The sequence below is a fragment of the Gobio gobio genome, assembly GCF_949357685.1.
Source record: "Gobio gobio genome assembly, chromosome: 3".
Lineage (NCBI taxonomy): Eukaryota > Metazoa > Chordata > Actinopteri > Cypriniformes > Gobionidae > Gobio > Gobio gobio.
In genome coordinates, this window is record NC_137099.1 from 40,381,977 (window position 1) to 40,389,213 (window position 7,237).

Here is a 7,237-nt window from a genome sequence, read left to right on the forward strand (position 1 = left end):
TTACTGTGTTGTACGCTGTTTTTTATGCTGTGTTGTGACATGACATAATACTATAAATTGTGCATTTATAAGCATATGAAAATGTATTTCTCTTAAGGGACTGGCATCCTTTTTTTGTTCAACAGCAAAGATCTCAGAACTTTGTACTATTCAAGTAGGTATGGGATTATATCCTAAGGTTGAGTTTTTAGAGAATCTTTGAGTTTTATTTTTGCATAAAATTCTTCATTAGTCTTTTGGGAGGGAGACATAATTGCCTATGACGAGAGAATATTATTGTGCTGGACTTTTAACTTTTATTACTATTTTGACCTTTACATTGTTCAAAGGGGTCATGGGTTCACATTTTTTCATTTCATTCTTAATTATGTTTAATGCAAATATTTCCGAATTTCGTAAGATATGTCTGTTTATTTAAATCTATAATTTATTTTAACCAATTTAAACTAAAATAGAGCTTTGAGATGCAACTGTGCAATTTAATCAACTGTAGATATTCTTAATTATAAGATTTCATATATTTTGATATTAGATACACTATTTTGCCAAAAGTTTTGGGACGCCTGCCTTTAAATGCACTTAAATGACATCCCATTCTTAATCCGTAGGGTTTAATATGGAGTTTGCCCACCCTTGGCAGCTATAATAGCTTAAACTCCTCTGGGAAGGCTTTCCACAATGTTTAGGAGTGTGTTTATGGGAATTTTGGACCATTCTTCTAGAAGCGCATTTGTGAGGTCAGGCACTGATGTTGGACAAGAAGGCCTGGCTTGCAGTCTCCACTCTAATTCATCCCAAAGGTGTTCTATTGGGTTGAGGTCAGGACTCTGTGCAGGCCAGTCAAGTTCCCCCACACCAAGCTCACTCATCCATGTCTTTATGGACATTGCTTTGTGCACTCGTGCTCAGTCATGTTGGAACAGGAAGGGGCCATCCCCAAACTGTTCCCACAAAGTTGGGAGCATGACATTTTACAGAATGTAAATTTTTTTTTTATACATGTCTTGGTGTGCTGAAGCATTAAAAGTTCCTTTCACTGGAACTAAGGGGCCAAGCCCAAACCCTAAAAAACAATCCCACCCTATAATCCCCCCTCTACCAACTTTACACTTGGCACAATGCAGCCAGGCAAGTACCTGGCAACCACCAAACCCAGACTCGTCCATTGGATTGCCAGACAGAGAACCGTGATTCGTCACTTCAGAGAACACGTCACCACTGCTTCCTGCTTAGCTACTGTTCGGATGCTCTTGCTTACTGCTCCGCGCTTTGCTCTATCGAATGTTTTGCTCTATCGCTTTTTATATTTTATCTCTTCATTTTAACTACAGCAAAATGAAGTGATCAAAATTTTGTGACTAGAAAACTACAGAAAAGGGGAATTTTTATCCGACCAGCCTCTTACCGACAGCAGCCACCAGCTTACATTACAGAGAAGGGAAAACACAGCTGCCTACATTCAAAAGGATAAGAAAGAAAATGCCTCTTCTGGTTGAGGAATCTACATACTGCACAAACTGCCACAGACTTTTACAAAGGATTGCAGTTCTTGACATAAAGATACTTGCGGGACTACCAAACCAGATGGAACACACAACAGAGCTTAGTCATGGACACCCCACCATACAGTCGGTGAGTCCCATGAATCTAGTGCTCCGCAACAGGCCATAACGAGTGTAGAGAAACAAGTCGTAACTGATCAACACACTAATCAATGGTACAAACAGGAAGCAAGACCTAAAGGCACTCGAGACATCAGATTGTCACAAGTATCACAGATTGCCGCAGTAGACTTCTTCAATCTTCACTGCATTTTCATAGCCTGACAAGCCAGACCCACATCAAGATGTTTGGTCTGGAAACTCACTATTGACAGGGCTCAATCCGAGGGGCGGGATAAACGGTTGTCTTTCAAATTCCCTCTGCATGCAATTGGATAGCGCCATGAGAGCCACAACCAACCATAGCAAAGAAGAAGGTCAAGCCAAGCTAACGTTAGTTGATAGACTTTCGCCGTATCCGGTAGGCAAAACTTCGAACATATCTTCTTTTCTTAAGAATGACATCAGTGCCATTCTTTGTTCTTTTCTCAAAGAAAAGCTTAACTCCAAGTCCTCCAGAGTCGCGGCCAAAGCCGATTCAAAAGACCGCTGTTCACCAGCTGCTTTGTTTACGAGTAGCAAAACTTCGAACATATCTTCTTTTCTTAAGAATGACATCAGTGCCATTCTTTGTTCTTTTCTCAAAGAAAAGCTTAACTCCAAGTCCTCCAGAGTCGCGGCCAAAGCCGATTCAAAAGACCGCTGTTCACCAGCTGCTTTGTTTACGAGTAGCAACCAGAACCTCCGCAACTCTGCCGTGACATGCCGTCATTATGTTAAGCCCGCCCACCGACTCTACACACGCTGTTATTGGCCTGACCAGAGTTTGGTTTTTCCAGCTCTCAGGTCTACCGAGAGTTGCTAGACTACACTCGCGGCAAAATAAATGTTCTGCCTCGAGAGTGCGTCTAGATTTCTAGGCTAGAATTTTTCTCCTTATCCTCTAATTCTTGTATTATATTGTGCAACAAAAACATTGTTTTCTCGCATTCGGTGTTTGATATATGAGTGTCTCTGTCTATTGGAATGGCTAGATACTTCGCGGCTTTCAGCTTTGCTGACAGGCTCTCTTTCATTATGTCAGCAATTTGACCGATCATCTCCGCATATTTTACATCATTGTCATATGTGGGATTAATGTCAACTCCGTTTTTGTGGTGGAGTCTGATAAGCGGCCCAAAATTTAAGAAAGGTTCTTCTTCTTTCGCAATTAAGTATGCAATGTTTACCTTTATTTTCAGCTGCCACCTCTTCTTCTCCTCAGATAGCAGCACTTACCTCCTCAAGGCTGCTGACACTGTGCCCGATGGTTTCTCCTGTCTAAACAGGTACAGAACTCTACACTGGATATGCTGCTGCGAGATGTTGTGTTATCTCTTTTCATATGTGGGTTTCCTGACACGAACAACAAGTTGCCAGCCTGTTTCTGCCCTCTACAATATTTGCAGAACATGAGGTTGTTCTCGAAAACCAGCCATTGGCAATTGACCAATTGACATTAAATGTATATGTTTTCCCTCTGCCAGCTCCAGTGGATGTTGAAGTGGCAGCGGGAGTCACCGTAGGTTCGCTAAAGTTGTTCTTAGCCCCAGGTAAATCTTGTGAAGAAACCTTGTTAATTTAACCTTCCGAACCCCCCTCACCAGGTTCATTTTTGTATTTGTTTCTTTTTCCTTCAAAATAAAAATGAATGTGCTTCATTTTCAACTATTTGCCTCACTATCACTTGACGGACGCTTTCACTTAAAATCCAGCATTTCCCACACATCCCCTCACTATTTCAGTGATTGGCTTATTGGTTGCAAATGTTGCGAATTGTCGCTTTCATTGGCATAAAGTTAAGCGCATCATCATGCTATGTTCACACCCCGACAACTTCACGTCCACTTGCTTCCTTTCCATGTAAAAATCAATGCTTCATTGCTCTGTTGTTCCGTGTATTGAGAACATCCCGTCACTCGCACATTGTGCACATAAATCATTTTTCCAGTTCGCACATCTATTTTGAGGGGGAAATGCGAGTGAAATACTCGCACTGTAGAGCCCTGTTAAGAGGGATTTTAATGAACTTTTTGAAAAACTTAGACTGAAAGTTCGATCGTTCATCAGTGGACCACTACCAGCAGGAGGAACAAATAGGTTTTCACGGTTGCTTGGGCTTAATACATGGCTGCAAAAAAACTGCAACATAAAGAAACTGAACTTCATTGACAACTTCAGTCTTTTCTGGAGTCAGAGACAACTGTTTAAACAGGATGGTCTCCACCCAAACAAACTTGGTACAAGAGTGCTAAAGGACAATATATACTCTCTCCATCATCCTTCAGCAGTGTGCACTGTTAGACATTTATAAGAGGTTACGATGTTACTGTATTTGAGATTTACAGTACAATAACCGCATTTCAGTTTACAATAACTACATGTTACTGTAATTTTGTAATACAGTACCGTTACTGTAAACCTTGGTTAACAGTGCATTAATCCTAATCCTATTCAATCATTAATATTTACTGAATTACATTAATTCTTACATTAATCTATCCTACAGAAGTAATCCAAACAGACACAATTATTATGAAATATAAAATTATTTATTTAAAACATTTAAGTGCTTTAACTTAAACATGTAAATGTGTGGAAAAAGTTCACTTTAAAACATCCTCGAATCACATCTTATTTTCAGAAAATCATAAAAGTTATCAGAGTGCATTCAATATCACTTATTTTACATTTTATTTACATTAACGCATTTGGCAGACGCTTTTATCCAAAGCGACTTGCATTGCATTCGAGATACACATTTTACATTTTGTCAGTTCTTGCTTTCCCTGGGAATTGAACCCATGACCTTGCTAGCGCCCCACACTATTGTTTGAGCTACAATTTTAAAAACTCTGCAGAAAATAGTTGGTAGAATACTGTAAATAGTTGGTTGAAGAATACTGTAACTTTGGTGCAAAATACACATATACATGAATAAAATATAAACAAAGAGCAAATTAATTCTGAAACAAGTTATCACAACACAAACACAAGTTTCATGTACCGATCTGTGCCATCTTCCACATTGGATGATTTCAAACAGGAACCAGGATTCTGCTCCATTATGGCAAGAAGTCCCTCTAGATAAGAATGATATGAAGTTAGTCATACAATTTGAGTATACACAAACTTTTTACACTGTTGGAATTTAATGAAAAATAACAATCCCATTACAATTCATCATAATGGTAAAATAGTATTTTATAGAAAGTTAACACTTTGAGGTACACCTCTAAACGTATGCTGTCTAGTCTAATCCAGTCCTGCAATGCCTTCATGAAGATGTGAAATTAAATGTTCAGTTTTTGTTTTAGCTGGTGATTCAATGTTATTAATATTTTGAAGAATGTACTTTGTAGTGATGCTGAACCTGATTGCATATTAGAGAGGTGTCTCTGTAATTTAGCTTAACAAAATTGATATTGAGTGAAAAACTAAAGAAAACTGTCAGTACATAATAGTAGCATCAGCACAAACTACATGCTCCAAAAAAGTAATATTACTGAATCACCTCAACATGATTTCACAAACTATTTAATCAAAAACAACAATGTAACCTTTTATTGAAGGATGGATTACATGTATACTGCATTAGCTTTAGTAAGGTATCCTCAAACTTAATGCTACATTCGCACCGGCGTTAACGCTTCTCATTTACTTTGAATGGGTGACGTCATGCGTTGCTGAACTGAATTGTGGGTCGCGTCGCGTCGCGTCGCTTCACTCACGTTGCAAGCGGCAGAAGTTGAAAGGTGTGTTGGACATCAGCTGTGGCTGGATGCAACCAGTCAGCGAGAGTAGCCACAGGCGGGGAGGAGCTGCAAACGGAGACGTGAAGTCTGACACTTTCTGCTTCCCGCAGTGACGCTCTTGCTGTGTTTGCATACTTTATCAGCTGAAGTTAAATAAATGCAATATTTGTCAATACACAGATGTTTCAGAGACATTTTTTGTCATGTAATACTTTATGCACTGCTTAATACAGCGTGTGTTTGTACAAGAATAAAGTTAACATACAAGCCTACACTATCAATGAAGTAGGGTCTACATTTTCATCTGTTTTATTTTGATAAACATGACATTATAACATCGCAACTACATGAAAAGAGGTTTAACTGTTATAAAAAATAGATTTGTGCGCATTAGAGGAACTGAAGGTTTTAGAATAAACACGAAACACATGTGATCGCTGTCATGCGGAGAATCTGGCCAATCGTGGAACAGCTAAGTCATAATCAAAGTCTGTGCAGTCGCTCTGGAGAAACTGCACTGGCTGTATTAGCCGACTGCTCTCGAATTGCTCTCGAGGTGCTTTGATGCCATACGTCACTGTCACGTGGAGTCGGCGCTGCCTCAAGTCAGACAAAATTTCTAACCGGCATTACGCCCTGTGTGAATGCAGCGTAAGTGTCTGTGTACATTACATATCCTATTAAAAAAGTGTCTCACCTTGTGAGTTTTTATATTCAAACTCCATTAGGTGGCGATGGAAGGATGACACTCTGTTGTTGTTACTTCCCTGGTCTTCCGACTCACTCCGGTTTTGGTGGTGCATCTTGTTCCCTCCTCTGGGTTTTTCCTCACGAAAAAAAACTTAAAGCAAGAGAAAATTAAGAGAATAAAGATATTTTAAATTTCATCACCCTTAGTGCCTTTGCTTTAAATGTTTTTGTTAACACTTTAGAATAATGGTCCGTCATTAAACGGATAGTTCACAAAAAAAAAAGAGTAAATTCTGTCATTTACTCGCCCAGTTGTTCTAAACCTTTTAAAGAATGTTTGTAACCAGACAATTTTGAGGCACCTTTCACTTCCATAGTAGGAAAAAATTACTATAGAAGTGAATGGTGCCTCAATCTGTTAGGTTACAACATTCTTCATCTTCTTTTGTGTTCAGAAATGTATTCAGGTTTGCACTTGAACAACATTATTCTAAAGTTTTGCCATGTTTTTTTCATAAATTATATTTAATCTGCCAAAATCATCCAAAAATTGTCCAAGACTGCTTAAATTCCAGAAAATAAAATTATATTCTGTCAGTCCTGGACATACACAGTTTTGGATTATTTTAGTATAATATAATTTATGAAAAAACATGGTACATGGCTAGTTACAGCTAAAAAGAGGTGGAAAAACTAAATAATTTTGTGATTCAGTTAAACAGACCTGACTAAAACATACAAGAAAAACTTTGAATTAACAGTAAAATGTGGAGAAACAAAGAGGGGTAACGTTACTTACCGTTGTATGAGTTCCAGTGTCGCACAGCACAGGCAGGCTCCTGGTATTCTTATCTAAAATGTAAAATAAATAATGTCAATCCAAATGTAAACGTTGCTTGTTAACGACGTTATTTTTGCAACTAGTGGCCAACGTTAATTTACTAACTAACGCCATCCTAATGTACGCTTAATATGCTCGATAAACAAAATCTTCATTGTATTGGTAAAGTTAATTCAATAAACTCACTAACGTTAAGTCTTTTTAAAAATAAAACGTTAGGTTTACGTTACCTCAGTTTTAGTACCAAAGCTGAAGCAAATGATAACCTAACGTTATGTAAAGTATGTTGTCCGGGCCGTGAGCTCTCTCCT